The sequence below is a fragment of the Sinocyclocheilus anshuiensis genome, unplaced genomic scaffold (genome assembly GCF_001515605.1).
Source record: "Sinocyclocheilus anshuiensis isolate Anshui unplaced genomic scaffold, SAMN03320099.WGS_v1.1 scaffold1800, whole genome shotgun sequence".
NCBI classification, from domain to species: Eukaryota; Metazoa; Chordata; class Actinopteri; order Cypriniformes; family Cyprinidae; genus Sinocyclocheilus; species Sinocyclocheilus anshuiensis.
The window spans coordinates 44,967-63,889 of NW_015557201.1; the positions used below are offsets into that span (position 1 = coordinate 44,967).

The 18,923-nt window shown below is 37.9% G+C and overlaps 1 long non-coding RNA gene across 1 annotated transcript in view; it reads left to right on the forward strand.

Annotated features, from left to right (window-relative positions):
- Window positions 1–952: 952 nt before the first annotated feature.
- The window catches only part of LOC107678877 (uncharacterized), a 21,347-nt gene continuing 3,376 nt past the window's right edge, over window positions 953–18,923 (forward strand). The window contains exons 1-2 of the long non-coding RNA XR_001632983.1: window positions 953–1,059; window positions 9,090–9,091. This is a non-coding gene — a long non-coding RNA (uncharacterized LOC107678877). The remainder of the gene's footprint in view (window positions 1,060–9,089; window positions 9,092–18,923) is intronic.

An 18,923-nucleotide genomic window follows, 5' to 3' on the forward strand; every position in this document is an offset into this window, starting at 1 on the left:
GATCCAAAGTAAAGCAAGAGCAGTCATATTGTGAAATATTTTTTACTATTTAAAATAACTGCTTTCGATTTGAATATATTTTAAAATGTCATTTATTTCTGTGATCAAAGCTGAATTTTCAGCATCATTACTCCAGTCACATGATCCTTCAGAAATCATTGTAATATGCTGATTTACTGTTCAAGAAACATTATTATTATTATTATTATAATTATCAATATTTAAAACAGTTGAATACATCAGGATTCTTTGATGAATAGAAAGATCCAAAGATCAGCATTTATCTGAAATAAAAAGCTTTTGTAACATTATACCACACTATATACACTATACCAAAAGCTTGGAGTCAGTATAATTTTCAACATAATAATAATGAATGTTTTTGAGCAGCAAATCAGCATATTAGAATGATTTCAGAAGGATCATGTGACTGGAGTGATGCTGAAAAATCAGCTTTGAAATTATAGGAATAAATCACATTTTAAAATATATTCAAATAGAAATCAGTTATTTTAAATAATACAAATATTTCACAATATTACTGTTTTTGCTGTATTTTGGATCAAATAAATGCAGGCTTGGTGAGAAGAAGAGACTTCTTTAAAAAAACATTAAAAATCTTACTGATCAAAACCTTTTGACTGGTAGTGTATTAAAACACATTTTCTAAAGTGCCTAAATGTCAAAATTAGAACAATATATTTGTTGAAAAATTCTAATAATTAACACACTATTGAATTACGTGACTCATATTATTTTTGTGTTGTTGTCTGCTCTAGCTCCCTCCCTCCCTGTACAATAAACCCATGTGAATGGATATTATCAGTATTAGCAGTTTAATACTCAACTACGTTAATAAAGACAAAACTCTTTAGAGTATTTACAGATGAAACTGCCCTGCACTTGAAGCCCTGAACAGGTCAGTGATGTTGCTACATTTCACTGCTTCTTCTGGCCGCTTCCTCTCTTTCATCGAGTCCCGCGCATCGGGTCTGTTCGGAATCGTTTGACGGAAGCGCGGAACACACGTGAGCCGATTCGTGTAGCGCAGTGCTGATAGTCAAGACTAACCGATTTATGATTTATTATCGATTTATTATCTAATGAAAAAATCAGAAATGATCACTTTGGTACATTGAGAAGGGCGGGCCAAATCAGCTGCCAGGCCACCGGGAATTCTCCCGGTGCTCCCGATGGCCAGTCCGGGCCTGTAGTGTATACATTTTGCACTACTAGTGGCACCCTGAATAACTGTAAAAATAATGACCATTTTCAAAGTTTCAAACACATCCATTTGCCACTGTTCAAAACAGGTAGACTCGCCCCAAATTCACACCATTGTTTGGATATTACACAAGACTGATATTAGCAGATCAACTATAGATAGCGAAAGATGGCAGATTAAAAAAAAAAAGAAGAAAATGTCGGAGGAACAAAACATTAAAAAGAAGGGTTACGAACAAGCAAGAGACCCTCATAAATATTGGAGTGTTGAATGTTGTTTCCCACGTGAAACGGAGCTAAATCATTCAACACAGACTACTACCAAACACAGTCAACCTGAATTACCATAGTAACACACATTGTTTTCACTTATGGATGACATCATACCCTTAGCCGGCAGGCATAGCAGATTCCGCCATCGTCGCTGCCAGGGTTGTGTACGTGTTGGGCGGAGTTATCAAAATAGGGGCGAGGTCCTGTTGTTTTGGTTCTTTCAAATATCAACACTGTTTGGCAAAATTTGCTTAGTGCACCTTTAAATGTCATAAATCATAACTTATAAACATCAGCAGCAAAATGCATTACTGGGCATTCTGACACTCACAACAACAGCAACAACATGAAGATGATAGAGCAAAAACTGACTGTTACTGGGGAGAAATCAGCAGGAAGAAAAAGACACACAATTACAGACAGGCTGAATGAGACAGGAAAATGATGTTTGAATTCTCCAACTTTTACAATAGTAACAGAACAAGTGCAACTTTATCAGTTCATTTTCTCGAGTTTATCATTCATGTACACACCTCTCTTGTTAATTGCTTTGAGAATGCTGTTATGTCGACAACCCCACAAATAAATCTATAATGAAATGTATTGAAAAAGACTCAATGAGCGAGAGACAGAGAGAGGGAGAAAGAGAAACTGTGAATAAGTAACCTTGTGTTCTCTTCAGCACTGAGTCCCTCTGCTCCATCCCTCTACCCCCAGCAATTAATCATCTGATAGTGAGCTTACTCAAGTGTGCCTCTGCCCCCTATTCTAATTAACCAGAAAGAGAGAGACTGAGAGAGAGAGAGAGAGAGGGAGAGGATGGACAGATCGTCAGTGAAAGAGGGAAGGAGAGATGCAGGCTGGGGAGCAAGTAATTCGATGGAGAGATGCAACAGAAAGAGAGGGAGAAAGATGACAGGAACACCAGCGGATGGGAAGATTTAGAGGGGCTGCCACCCTCCGCTGGTCTAGACACCATGCTGCCACCAATGGCAGACTATCAAGCATACTAAACAGTCAGCGAGTGTGTGCGTGCTGTCTCCTTTGCAGAAATGCTGATGGTGTCTGGGGGAGTGAATATTTCAGCTGAGGGTCAATGACAAATAAAGACGTCCGAGATGATGACAAGGTAAAATCCTTTGATTTTACCTTGTCCTTTGAATCCCTCCAGTACTTCCGCACTTACACTGAACAAAATTATAAACGCAACACTTTTGTTTTTGCCCCCATTTTTCATGAGCTGAACTCAAAGATCTAAGACTTTTTCTATGTACACAAAAGGCCTATTTCTCTCAAATATTGTTCACAAATCTGTCTAAATCTGTGTTATGCTGAGTTCACACTGCACGATTTTCAAACTCGTCGGATCGCCATTGATTTAAAAACAAAAGTGTTACGTTTATAATTTTGTTCAGTGTATTTTACTTTCTACCCTCACAACACTCTATTTACAGCTGTGCCGCACTCTTTTCATTTCTTAATTATGGATTAAATAAAAATATTTTTATTTACAGTCCCTTTCAAATCTACTCGTTCATTTAAAAGAATTTATTGAGTTGCTTGAAGCTTTCATTTTACTTCTATGCCATAATATTGACTGAACAGAAGCTGGACCATCCAGATTTGTACTTTTTTACTACAACCATCCCAATAAATAACAATCCAATAACAATCCACAACATACACCAATTTAACCATTTCTGTGTCTTCCAATTTGAATTGGTTGCACTAGAGATAATAGAGGAATAAATACTTATATGAGGTCATTTTTGGGAATTTGTTTCAATTTTTACAATGGTGTAAAACAACAAAACATCTAATTGGGAACAGCAAGTCAAATATATTTTAATGTACTTTACCAATGTTATGTAGATCATACAGCCACAGTGAGAACAAGCACATAACTGTTAATAATGCATACAACACAGCACTATGACCTTCACCCGTTAGCATCTTGTCTGCCAAGTGTCGCTGGTGAAAAAGGAGATGTAGAAAGGAGTGATGGCCATCAGAGTGTGAAACTGCCACATCGGTGCCACCTCCCCATAAACCTCCATCTTCTGTCTCTCCTTCATTTATGAGATGAGTGGTAATTTATGACTTTATTTACGAGGGGGGTCGGTGGACAGATTTAATATTTTAATTCTGTTTTATTGCCTGAGCACGGAGGAAACCCAACAAGGTTTATCACCACCCATCGCCACAGCGACATGCTGATAGACAGGCCATGGTGAGACTGCCAAGAGTAGGAATGAGGCTTGGAGTGAGGGATAAGAGAGAGAAATGTACATGAACAGAATCGCCCATTCCACCGCTAGACGACCTGCCAAAATATTCAACACTTCATACCTTTCTCTCCTGCTCTCTGTCACGTCCTATAACTCTTGCCTTGGCTTACTGGGACGAGAAGGTTTTGGCCCTGAGGCAGCCAGCCGAGCTCTTGCTCCGGGGAGATTCATGGTTCACACAATCGACTCGTGAACATGCAGAGAGTTGATTCACAGCTTAAAACCATCGACTCAGAGCTAATATCAGGATCGATTCATGGCTCCCTGCTGTCCAGACTTGATACAGGAGTTGATTCATGGGTTTAGCCAGTTGATTCAGAATGATTTCCTAAAAAGAAACTGCAGACTGTTCAAAATGTTGCATAGACAGAGATTTAGAATGAATAAAATCCCATTCACGCATCAAGCTAGCAGAACACTAAAGATTTAGTAGCGCTGTGCCAGATCGAACAGAGGAATTTAAAACTGCTGACAGACAAAGCAACTGTTCTGTGTTGTCGCTCAGTGCATGAAGTCATTTAAATTTGAATAAAACATCTACAGTTAAACATAAATGTTGTTTACACGTATCCTCATTTTGCAGTTTTTCTTAGGATTTTCTTTTGTATACTAATTTTTCATATTCATAAGATAAAATGTGAACAGACTCGAAATCCTAGACAAACAGACAAATCCTTTATTTGTACTAAACTAACATAATATTAAAGATCCAATGAAACAGGTTGTGTTGTGTAGGATGAGTCTTCAAAACTTTTGGTCCACTTTCCTGTGAGAAAAATACTCTATTTTTTAAATGCGTTTAAAAGTCTTTTTTTTTTTTTTCCCTTTTCTTGTCAATTTTGTTAACTTTCATTATAGATTGCCTCAATACATACATACTGTACTATTCAAAAGATTGGGGTCGGTAAGAATATATATATATATATATCTATATATCTTTGAGGAAACTGGAAATTCAAGGATGGATTAATGCATTAAATTAAATTGATCAAAAGTGACAGTAAAGACCTTTATAATGTTACAAAAGACTTCTATATTGTATATATATATATATATATATATATATATATACTGATAACATACTTATTTACATGTTTCCATACGAATATTAAGCAACACAACTGTTTTCAACTTTGGTAATGGTTTGAAATGCACCAAATCAGCACATTAGACTGATTTGTGAAGGATCATGTGACAATGAAGACTGGAGTAATGATGCTAAAAATTCACCTGTGACATCACAATCAATTAAGTTTTATAATGTATTTAAATAGAAAACATTTTTTAAATTGTAATAATCTTTCACAATATTAAAGTTTTTATGTATTTCTGAAGAAAATATAATAAATGCCACCTTGATGAACATCAGATACCTCTTTCAAAAATATTTAAAAATCTTATTGACCCCAAACCTTTGAACAGTAGTGTACATGTACTGGAAAGCTATTCTAATAAACAAATTAAGAAACTGATCCCATTCAAATAAAGAAACAAGCCATTTTTAAAGCTATGAATGGGTCATTAAAACAAGCCTATACTATATATACTTACATCTACAGACACACAGCCCATCACTTTCACCATTCCTCAAAACAGCAAAACTCATCAAAATCAAAAAGAATAGAAGTGCCAATAAGAGAAATTAAATAATTCTTCACCTTGCAGAAGTTCCCTCGCTCACGTATCAGACATCATGGGATGTTTGATTGCATTCTTAATGGAAATCAATAGAAGGTTTTCAGTATTCTGCAAGTGACTTTTTTTTTTTCAGTCTACAAAATGTCATTACTTTTTGAGGCCTACAATTTCAGCAAGGCTAAAAAAAGAAGAAGAAAGAAAGAAAAAGCAGGGATGTTAGACGACACTCTCTCGCTCTTGCTCAAATTTTATCACCCAGTCATTAAGGAGAGAACAAAGCTGGACAGAAAAGTGAAAGTTAAACAAGCCAGTGTGAATTAAAGAAGTGAGAGGTCAGGTGACCCATGTAAATGGACAGAAATAAGATCAGACACTGCTGTGGGAGTGCACACTCCTCTCCTCTCCTCCTTTCCTCTGTTCCATTTTCCACAGGGGCTACATGGTGGTTTATTGATTAGTTTGCAGTCCCATCAGGGGGTTCTGTTCAATCGATGAGTCTCTAACAGCCACCCTCTCCTCCAGCCCCAGGGGTTTATGGGAATGTTAAGAATGGCAGTTCTGTTAGAGATCCGGGTACCCCACAGATCCGATAAAATGCCCCTCCAGTAAATACACGCAGAAAAACAATCCACCCGAAAACAGCCTCACCTCCTGGGGAGTGTCACGGACTGGTTATTATCACTGCGAGAGTCGGACACACTGCACAGGAATGTTCTGTAGAGGGTTATTGGGCAAAATCTATCACAAAATCTGCACCTGCAGAATTCTGCACAACACTATGAACAGAATAGAGTGCAAAAATGGCCGCCCTTTTTTTTTTTTTTTACCGGCCTTGGTTCTGGAAGTATTTTTCTAATTCATTTTCCCCATAGGGATTTCAAAAAAGTCTTTATGAAAGAGTTATAAGCTATGAACCAAACTAACCAACTAGGGAAACCTACAACATTACAAACTTTGATTTGAAGCAAAAAGGTTTTTGAAAACCAGACAAAGAAACAACTGTGCACTAAACAGCTTAACTTCAAGATTACCTCATGACTACAATCAGACTACAATCCCATGAGGCATTGCAAATGACATAACTAAAAGTGTAGAAACATAAAATTGTAGCTTTAAAGATACAAATATTTAAGTAGTTTGAAAGTGTAGATAAAAAGACCTACACAAGACTGATGAACATGATTATTTAAAAAAATAGGTTGAAATAATGCAGGTGGATAGCTTTAACAAAAGCGTATGCCATTGATTGATTAACAACCTTGTAGCTCACAGTTGGTCTGTCTTTAAAGTTTCATAAGTTATCACCCAAAATCAATTCCCCTTATGGAGAAAATGTCGCTTTGGAACACTCAATTTCAACATATTTAAATTAATTCTGCAGAATTCTGCATATTTACTCCCAAAATCAGAACAGAAAATGTGGGGGGAAAAGTGTACAGATTCAATCTTGACCTGCTTTATAAAATTTATATATTTATTCCACATCAATTTGAGTAAAATTAAGAATAAAATCCAAGGAACATCAAACTTATCTGAGATTAACTCTACAAGATTGGGGTGAAAGAACAAAACGAGAGGAAAAGAGATGAGGTAGAAGGAATGGAGGCTGTGAATCTTCTCCTGATGTTCCAGGAAAAGGGTAGACAGACACAGAAAAGATGTGCTCTCTTCCCCTGGGTCACTTGAATAATTAACCAATGATTAATTAAACCAGTTTACTAAGAGAAGACAGTGGCAACAAGACGAAATAAGAAAGGAAATGAGAAAGAGACCCAAACTTACCACAAATGGAAAAATCAGAAACCGCAAGGGACACACATGTTTAAGCTGACCTTTACTTCTCCCGTCGACTCCACAGAAGCGTGTGTGTGATTCAGAGCTCTGGACTCTCTGATTAAGAACAACTGTCTCTTTAAAAGTTAAACAGAACATCTGTAGACGAGGGACAGAATTCAATAAGGGAAAAAGTAACAAAAAGATACCAGCGTGGATGTTATTTATTAGAGGAGTCAGCAAAACATAGTCTTAGATTAGGTTTCTGCTCTAAATGTTGCCTGCCTTCTGGAAACACATATACTGAAGCATACAGGGGCCATGAAATGTAAACACATTGCTTACATTGAAACACTGTCAAAGGACTGGGTATTGTCATAGCAGGAGGTCAACAAGGGACAAGCTGATCAAATTAAAGATCCTTCACAGCATGAGGATTCAAGCATATGCATGAATACTCTATTTCTCAAATGCCTCCAAATCCTTTGCTGCATGCTATTATAAAGGATTTTTTTGTTTTGTTTTGTTTTGAAAATCCTTAATCCAAATGTAATTACTTTCTCCTTCTTTTTTTTTTGTTGACAGCCAAGGCTGCAAGCGTGGAGAAAACTAATATTAACTAATAATATCATAGCCACCATGTTTAACATTAATGGGCATTTTTCTAGATAACATCAAATCTGGTGGGGGGGGGGGACTCCCACCCTCTACTGCTTCATGTCACATTACAGAAGTTAAAGGTTTGTGAATGCTATTTCAAGTTGTCTTTTCTCTTTTTAACTACTATACAGTGTTGGGGAACACCATGAAAATGGTCCATATGTCACAGTTTTTCGGAAGCCATATGATGCTTTGTGTGACAATCACAAAAATATTTTTATCTCACAAAGCTTCAAAAGACTCTTAATATAGTGCACACGTTGTACGGAATACTTCTATGATATAATTATTTATTTGAATGTGGATAGACACGGTCAGGCTCCACTGTGACAGTTTCATTATATGGTGAATTCCCACATTAACATTTTCCACATAAGAAAGAGACTATGATGACAAATCATGGCAGAATTGTTATTTGGGGGTGAAAATACAAACTTCCTGTCTAGGGTAAAAGTCTATTCAGTAAAACAGAAGGAGTTTATGAAGCTAAAAATAAAATAAAACATCACGTTCAAACTGATGTACACTACCGTTCAGAAGTTTGGGGTCAGTACAATTTTTTGATCATTTTTATTTGTGACAGTTAAGTAATTTCTAATGCTACAAAACATCTCTATTTCAAATCTATTACGGTTTCCACAAAAATAATCAGCAGCACAACTGTTTATAAAATTGATAATAATAAGAAATGTTTGTTGAGAACCAAATCAGCATATTACAATGAAAATTCAGCTTTGCCATCACAGGAATATTTTCAAATATATTCTAATAGAAAGAAGGGTAACACTTTATTTTGATGGTCCCTTTTAAACATTCTGTTGAAAATAAGTAATGTTGCACCTACATGTCTACTAACTCTCATCAGAGTATTAGTAGACTGTTTGCTTAATATCTGCTAACTCTGTATTGTGATGGTCTCCCAACAGACATTCTACCGACTATAAGTAACTTTGCAAGTACATGTCAACTTATTCTAACCCTAACCCTGCAGTCTACTAATACTCTACTAATACTCTAATGAGAGTTAGTAGACATGTAGGTGCAACGTTACTTATAGTCAACAGAATGTGTTAAAGGGTTAGTTCACCCAAAAATGAAAATCATGTCATTAATTACTCACCCTCGTGTTGTTCCAAACCCGTAAGACCTTTGTTCATCTTCGGAACACTCCCCGGTACTGTCATGAACGCGCGTCCACAAGTGACGCAGTAGAGACGAAAATGTGGAATAAAGTCGTTTTTTTTTTTTCTTTTGACCACAAAAAGTATTCTCGTAGCTTCGTAACTTTACAGTTGAACCACTGATGTCACATGGACTACTTTGTCGATCATCTTGGTACTTTTCTGGACCTTGAACGTGGTAGTTACCTTGCTGTCTATGGGAGAGTCAGAGAGCCCTCATATTTCATCAAAAATATCTTAAATTGTGTTCCGAAGATGAACGAAGGTCTTACGGGTTTCGAACAACACGAGGGTGAGTAATTAATGACAGAATTTTCATTTTTGGGTAAACAAACCCTTTAAAGGGATCAAAATAAAGTGAAACCGAAAGGAGTTATTTAAAACTGTAACAATATTAATGATTTTACTGTATATTTGATTGCCGTCTTGGTGAGCAGAATAGTCTTTAAAAAAAATTTTGAAAAATCTTACCTACCCTATAAACTTTGAAATGTTAGTGTGGGTAAAACGCATACAATTACAACTTCTGACTACTTCAAAAGTCTGCCAAGATTAGTTTTAATAACATAATTCAAATCAGCAATAAAATGGAACAACAATGGTGTCATGAATTTAGCCACTTTAACTAAAATCATGTTTTAAAAAAAGCAGTATTTTTCAGAAAATTCAGCCGCCGTATTAAACGTTACTACGCATTATTTTTCTATGATCAGCTCTTTGAAAACTCTCTGGTAAGTTGCCGGTCATTCAGTGAACATGCACATGAACCTTAAATGCCTGTAAAGAGGAAACTAATTAACAACAATGCCGGGAATAGCGGGCTATTAATCTGTAATTTTCTCTAATCTCCCCACAGCAGCACAGACACACAAGGCTAATCCAGCCAATCACAACACACACGTAGAGATTTTAAAGGTGGGGTAAGCGATTTTTCAAAAACACTTTAGAAAACTGATGAGTTCTATAGTATTTTGTCGCGCCGCGGCACTCGCGTCCGGTGTAGACACGGTGTAACATTGGTTTTGCTTTTTTTCACAGAACTAATCGTTGCCTGGGTTGCGTACGTATGTGTGGGGCAGAGCTAGCAAAATAGGGGCGAGACCCTTTTGGGGTAGGGGCGTGTTTGTTTTGGTGATTTCAAATGTCAACATTGTCTACCAGAAATCGCTTACCCCACCTTTAAATTAAAATACATCCCTCTAATGCTCTCTCTGGAATTCTATGTCTTTAATCTCAACAATCTGCCTGAAATCTTCATCATCAATGCGTTCAAATTAATTGTTTTATCATATATCTTTCTGTTATTCTTGATTTCCACTTATCTAGCCTCCCTCCACACTTCCAGTCAATGTCTCACTTCATAGTGAGAAATGTGAGAATTTGCATATGCGAAACCTCACCTGTCATCAAAAATACAATTAAAAACTTGACCTCTGACCTCAGTGGAATATCAGCTCAGCTCTTTCAGAAGTCGCAGATCTCTTGCATCACTGAGAAAAAGTACATTATTTCCACTGACATTTTAAAAATGACATTTATGATACTCATCTGTTTTGATTTATGCAACCTTTTTGTCTGCCGCAAATGACCGACTAAAAGAAAAGCCAAGCCTGGGCGCGTGTGCGTGCGAGAATGTGCACGTGTGTGCGCTCCAGAAAACACAAATTATTACGTTTATGATCTGACAGACTGCTTGACAGCTGGTGTGATTGTCACAGTTGGCTGAACCTGCTCATTGTCTCATTCACAGGCAGTTATCTGTGGGCTGAACGGAAGTCCAGTCTCATTCATATAACAGCTGTGATGTCTCTCTTTAAAAACTCAAGCCTCAGCCGCGTGCCTTTAGAACAGAGGTCACCAATTAGTGGACCGCGATGCACGTCCAGATTGCTTCCATCCAGCCCGTGAAACACTGCATAAATTAACATAATTATAAACATAGTGCTTTTTCTCCACATGGAACAGTAAAGCAATCTTTACATTGCAAAAGTGATACAGAAGCTGCTTTATATATACTGTAAAGAGGCAGAAATGACAAAATTCACAATTGCAGAAAAGCTATACTTATTAGCCCAATTTATTACTCTAAAATCCTTAACTCTGATTAGTTGTAGCATTTTAGTTGTGGTCAAATGTTTTTGTATAATGACCACAAACTCTGTATATGACCGTTGCCCCTGACAACCAGTTTTCTTACACTGTGCTAGTTCTCTCCACAGCACTGCTCATTGTTTTCTTTTAACATAATCAAATAATTTCAGCTCAAATCAATTTTTCATGTCTACTTATTTATATATTCCATAAGCAGCTGTGTAATAAGTGGGATAATGTACAGTTACATGATAATTATAACAAAATAAACCTATTCAAGTAGAAGACCCCTCCTGATTGTACACAATAGCTTATAGTGTCTGCCGCTCTTTGATTCCCGTGCATAGCCAACAGGAAACAAGATTTAAATGGATTATTATGATAATGAAACATTTAAGGTTTGATGCAGGATTTCATTTACACTGAATTACAACAAATATTTGTGTTCTGCTCATATCTAATGTGGCAAAAATGTGAACATCTGAACATTTATAGGGATTTCTAGACCTCATTTAGGTGATCTTCAGCCTTCATATTTGATCTTAGCTTGCCAAAAAATCTGAGGGTATCAGACAACATTGTCCACTTTTCAATCAATCATCTAACAGCGTGGTCTCTCTTCTCTCTCTCTCTCTATATATATAAATAATATAATGCATTAAATAATTGAAGAATTTAAAGGAAATAAAGAAAAAGAAAGAAGATCAGTAAAATAACTACAATTTATCATAAAGTCATCCATTTGAACTATTTGCACATATTTTTATTTTAAAATATGCACACATTCGTTCCTATTTGTATGCCAAATAATGAATAAACGCAAAACGGCAAATGTTTTCTTCTCATTAAAATTAATAACATGAATCATGTAAATAATTGCCTACATTTTCCATTCAAAACAGCAAAATTTAACAAAAAAAAAAGTGTGGTTTGGATTACAGGATATTACACTCCATCATTTAACTTTTCTATCCTAAAATATGTTGTCAAATATGAAATGTATTGCTGCTTACGTTATAAAACTGTTAAACATGCTGGAATTCATGACTGACTTCTGTGAACAGTAAAGCCCACCTTCTTTGATTTGATCGGTCATTTCAACCCATTTTAACACTTTGAGGATCGCTTTTTGACTACTGAGCAGACCAGCCTAAAATTTAACTATTTAACTATGGTGGTTACAGCTACCAAGTCACAAAATTATCCAACTGTTTTTCTTTTCTGATATACAGTACAAATCCTGACATTCAGTTATCGCAAATAAATTAACTACAATTTTGAGTCAAGCCAAATTAGAAGCCTCAATATCCTAAACTAAAATCAAAAACCACTCCTTAAGACCACTGCATCTCATTTTCTGGAAGTGAAACCACTTCTGCGATGAATATTAGTGAAATGTACCTTGTGTATTTCATTTCATGACCATGTGACATATTGGCTCTGGAAACAGTGTAAGTATTGACTCTTCAGACCTTTGCTGGAAATAAAATTTAGAGACTGGACCTCTTTACACCTGCTTTAGGATGTGGTAGGATGATGGTTCATGCGCTGAGGGAGTATATCTTCCCATAATCCCCTCCAAACACACAAGCTTTCGCAAACATGGCGCCCACATGTGTTTCCCTAAAAGAATTAAAGCATGTTTAAGATTGCGCCCATCTATCATCACGCCCTCGTATCACACAAAGATTCAAAAAAATTCCCAATCAAACCAAATTAACCTCGAATTAGTGCAGTGTTGGGAGCAGTGATAATGAGCAGGAGCTGCTAATTGGCTGTGATTGCAGCAGGCTGGAGTGAATGCAGTCCCATTAAAAAATCATAAAGTTCTACGAGCAGAGATGTCCCATTGGTATATCTGACCTTCTTATCACCGCATCATTCATCGAGACTGAGAGAAAAAGAGAGATAAAAACAGAAACAGAGAATGAAAAGAACAATTTTGACAAAAGCAAACCAAGAATAAGAGCTGGAGACAGTCCATGACAGAGCAATTGCTCTATGACTAGGGTTCTCCTCACACAATGCCTTACAGGAGCTGCTAGAAAACTGAATATGTGAACCAGCTACTGAAGTCAAGCCCCCAGCTAAGACTGGGGAAGGTAGTTCCCTTGACAGCTTGTGCATTTTCTGCTAAATTGTAGCATATTAGAGACAGTATGATACTGTAATATATTTAGAGAGCGTAAGATACTCAATAGTTTAGCATGTAGTCCAAAGGATGATGAGAATTTAGATATTATATCACAAAATTCCAAATTTAAAATCATGGGGGCAAGAAGCATTCCAGGGTAAACTCATTCCAGCTGCATCTTTCTTTTGCAGAATATGTTAAATATGTATCTGTTACTTTAATTATTATAATGTAATAATGTAAGTTGTTTATCATGTAAGATGTTTGAATCTTACATCTAATTCATGAACTACCCTTCATAATTTTGGGGTCAGTACACACATTTTTTCAACACTTTTTATTATTTTTTTTTTTATTAATTATGAAAGAAATTGAAAGAATATTGATAGAAATTAATACTTTTATTCAGCAAGGATGCATTAAATTAATCAAAAGTGACAATAAAGACATTTATTATGTTACAAAAGATTTGTATGCTGCTCTTTTAAAATTTTTAATGTTACTTGCTTACTTGCACCAAATCAGCATATTAAAATGATTTCTGAAGTATAATATTGCACTGAAGACTACTGAAAATCCAGTTTTGCTATCACATGAATAATTTTTATTTAAAAATAGAAAACAGTAATTTTGAAGTCTAATAATATTTCACAATATTATTATTATTTTTGGTAACAGGTTATTTTAAGGACCAATTCTCACTACTAACTAGCTGCTTATTAGCATCATATTGGCTGTTTATTAGTACTTATAACTTAACAACTACCTTACTAACTATTAATAAGCATCATATTAGGAGTTTATTGAGGAAAAACTCTGAATTAATAGTGAAAATGTGTTCCCTATTCTAAAGTGTTACCTTTTTAAAAAAAAAAAAATTAATGAATAAAAAATGCAGCCTTTTTGAACCCTTTTCAAATGACAAGAGACATTTTGCAAAAATATAAAAAAAAGTCTTACCAACCCCAAACTTTTGAATGCTAATGTGTGTATATTTAAAAACACCAGCAGAAATATGCCACTGGAATCATTACTATCTAATATAAAATAAATTCACATAATTAACTGGAAAATATTACTGTATCTTAAAAAACAAACAAAAACAATTTCACAAATGTTCATGCTGAGATATGATTTGTGATTGTAGCCCATGTCTATACTGTTCAAAAGAACACATTTGATTGGCCGAATCTAAGAGGATTAGCACTGTAAACAACAGCATTAAATACATCTGCCCATCGAGTACAAGAACGGATTATGATGGATGAGTCCGAGTGACTGTCACCGGATCTCTGGGGAGGGAGATTGAAGTTTGGTGAATCATTTATGATATGTACAAGAGGTCCTGAGGGGCCCTGATTGCCTTCAGAAAGGAAAGTGTATGACGTATATGTGCAAATTATAAAAAAGAAGGTGTATGTGGTCAAATGGAGTGTGTGTATGTACAGATCTCATGTTCTTGGGCTGTGTGTGGGGTTTGCAACAGTGGATGGTGTAAGGCTGTTTACAGAAGGTCACAGATGAGACCAAGGCAATTTGAGGATGGAAATGAGTGATGTCCTCTCTCATTTAGATAGTACAGCAACCGAACCGTCTCACACGCCAGCTCTTCTTATGCATCACACATGCAAGTAGGCGAATCAACAATATCTAATCTTCAAGGACAAAAAAATGAAGAGATGGAGAAAAATAAAATGTAACTACACTAAAAGTATGGCTAAAAGTACATAGACACATTGGCTATTCAAGCTACATCCATTATTAACAGGTACAGAAAATCAGGTAAAGCAATCTCAGAAATGATCGTGTAGCTCCATTCCAGCTTTTTTTCTCTTCCAGATTGACAATGTCCCAATGCACAGAGATGGTCATAAAGAAATGATTTACTGAGCCTGACAGGGAAGAACTGGACTGGCCTACACAAAGCACAGACCTGAACCCCACTGAACACATTTGGGATGAATTGGAATGCTGACGGTCCAAAAATATGATGACTCTTGCAATCACATGTGTCCACTAGAACAAAAATGAGACCAAGAATGTCTCTTGTCCTCTGACAAGCAATAGCAAATAGTAAATCATGGTTCACAACTCTAAACTAAAGGCTATTGGACAAGCCATATGATATGTCCTCTCATCCACCTTATTCAACTGGAAATACATCAACATTGTCAGAAACGAGACCGGGATCCAACAGCAGGTGAAAACAAATGCCAAGTTTATTGAAACTGTGATAACAAAAAGTCAATAAATCAGCCGGATAGCAAAACCCCAGCAAAAAGTCAGTTCAGATCAGCGCGGAGGTTAGACCAGCCGCGGTCGAGGACGAGTGGCGAATGAGACCGGCTTTCATGGATTCCTGAATGTATTTGTCCATAGCCTCTCGTTCTGGACCTGACAGGGAAAAGAGACGACCCCGGGGCGGAGAAGTGCCTGGAAGGAGATCGATGGCACCATCGAACGGCCGGTGGGGGGGGAGCGAGTTGGCCCGGGACTTGCTGAAAACCAGCTGCAGATCATGGTACTCCCCCGGATGTACATGTGATAACAGAAAATGATAGTGGCTACAGACTGGACAGAGAGGCCCCAGACAGCGACAGGGGAGGAGAGGGGAATGGCATGGATGCCCCAGCTCTTGGCCGTGCTACAGTCCAGAAAGCTGGCCTCGGCACCGGAATCAACCAGAGCCTTGCAGGAGTGGACCGAGTCTTGGTACGTGATGGTAGCAGAGAGTTGGGTGCGTGACTGAGGGGAGATTAGAGGAGAAACGCCCACCAGGACTCCCCGTCTGACTAGTGGGCCTTGGCTTTTACAGGACACAACCGAGCAAAGTGGCCCGACCTCCCACAGTAGAGGCATAGACCCTGGACCAGCCTCTGTTGTCTTTCTTGAGCCGACAATCGAAGCCGCCCCAACTGCATGGGCTCAGGTTCAGCCAGAGAGAGAGAGAGAGAGAGAGATTGACAAAATAACACAATGGAAAAAATGGTGGAAATATTCCATCGTTATCCACAGAGGGATATAATAAAAAAGCATTCAATCAGTATTTACATTAAAGAAAAATATTCTGTGGAATTATTGCAATAATATTGGGTCCAAGAAGCTAACACCCAAGAGCAGTTTATTAAAGAGGATTAGTTAATTAAAAATAATCCCACATCGACTGACTCATGTCAATCAATACAGGGAATGTAATGACTTCATAAAATAAAGATAAAATAAGACCACTCAATTATTCATTCATAAAGGAAGTAGTACAAAAATTACCTTTCTAGCATTTGCAGTTAATGTGCTGCTGTGTTTTGTATTTTCAGAATGGAATGTTTTTACTGCGGCAACACAGTAACACTACGAGAATGGTGTGAATGTTTTTGCCCTGAGGTGGAGAAGAGGGAAGAGAAGAAAAGGGAGGAGTTTACTCTGCATTCATCATGGGAAAAGAAGAATCTATTAAAGAAAAACAGCCAATTACTCACATTTCCACCTGAAATACATCACATGATGTGTCTTTTCATAGATATAAATAGAGATAACATCAGTACATTTTAGACTTTTTCAAAAACAACCTCCATTTTCAGCTGAAGTTGACCTATTATTTTACATTTAAAATATTTGATAAAATATTTAAACCTCACTAGGTGAATATTAATTGAAGCTTTAACCCTACAGATGACAAAGTAGGCATGCATTTTTCAGAAATGTCAGTCATATTCATCTGTTACAGTAACTATTTTCTACTCCAGCACAAAAAAAAAAACATTGTACAAGAATGCATATCTGTAGTCTGTCAGAAAATTAAAATTAATTGCATTTATACCACCTATTTTATGCCCCAAACATAATAAATCATCTCTAGGTTATGTATGTAACTATGGTTCCCCGAGGGGAATGAGATGCTGCGTCAGAAACTTGGGAACGCCTCTGCGTGACCGTGTCTTGAAACGTGTCAAATCAGTCCAATGGAATGGCGAAACATCATGGGCGGGGTGACGTAGAGACCAGGAAGCTTAAAAGCGCATCCGAAACAAACAGCATTAGCTTCTGATAGGTCGAAGCAAGCTGCTCACAACGATGCAGCAAGTATGGCAGGGAGACGCAGTGTCTCGTTCCCCTAGGGGAACCATGGTTACATACATAATCTAGAAACGTTCCTCTTCAGGGAATTCGCGATGCGTCAGAAACGCTTTGAGAACGGCAATACCCACTCCTCCATGCTGATAAATGCCTGTCTAGTGTGAAATCATGGCAAGCACAGCTAAGAGAGAAACACCTCAGAGTCTGGAGTGGTACCCAAATCTAGATTGTAAAATCTAACAAATGTAAGCAGAAAGGACCAGCCCGCCGCAACACACACATCTTGCAGGGAATCCCTGACTTCAGCTTCTCCTGGCGTCAAAGCACCATGAAGGAAACATGTTACCAACGGGTTTATCCACAATGACTGACCACCCAAAGGGGCGTGGTAAGCAGCTATGGCCACCACATACACCCTTAAGGTGGAGGAGGCCAACCCTGCAGAGAACCATCCCTGCAGGAACTACAGAACTGAACCAACCGGGCAGTTAACTGGGACCAGCTGGAGGGAGCTCTGGAGTGGAGTATGGTCTCAACAACCTCAGTTGAGAGTGTATGTGTTGGGCCCCCTCAGAGGCCAAACCTATCATTCCAGGCGGGGATGAATGATTCCAATGCCTGACCGAGTCAGAGGGTCCCTCCTGATTGGAATCTTCTAGGGACAGCCATCAAGGAGGGACACTAGGACCGAAAGCCAATCTCGGGCAGGCCAGAATGGGGCTACTAGAAATAAATGGACCCCGTCCTGGCAGACTCTCTCTAGAACTTCCGGGAGCAGAGCAATCGGGGAAAAGGCGCACAGATGCTGTCAGGAAATACAAGATGGATTCAAATGCGAGGTTAGATGGTAATTTATTAAACGTGAACAAAACAAGCAAAGTCACAGAAAACAGATAGTCGTGGGTGCAGTGATGACATAACCCGGTATTCAAAGTGCCCCCTGGGGGTATTAAAGGCGATTTTCCACTCATCCCCTTCCCTTATACGAACCAAATGGTAGGTGTTGCACAGGTCCAGTTTGGTGAAGAAAGATGCCCCCTGCAGCTGTTCGAAGGCAGAAGACATCAACGGCAAGGGATAAGTATTCCTTACCGTGATGCTGTTCAACCCCCGATAATCAATACACGGCCGCAGAGATCCGTCCTTTTTCTTCACAAAAAAGAACCCGGCACCTGCAGGGGAAGAGGAAGGACGGATAAGCCCAGCTGCCAGAGAATCAGAAATATATTTCTCCATGGCCTCCCTCTCCGGAGCAGAGAGCGAATAAAGCTTGCCTTTAGGCGGAGACTTACCTGGCACTAAATCTATAGCACAGTCATAGGGACGGTGCGGAGGAAGAGAAGCAGCCCGAGACTTACTGAACACTTCCCTCAGGTCCAGGTACTCCTTGGGCACGTTTGACAGATCCACCGACTCCTTCTGGAAAACAGAACTAGACACAGACGAACAAGCAGACTTAAGACAAACAGCATGACAACGTTCACTCCACGACAAAACAGTATTAGAGCGCCAGTCAAGTCAAGTCAAGTCACCTTTATTTATATAGCGCTTTTAACAATACAGATTGTGTCAAAGCAACTGAACAGC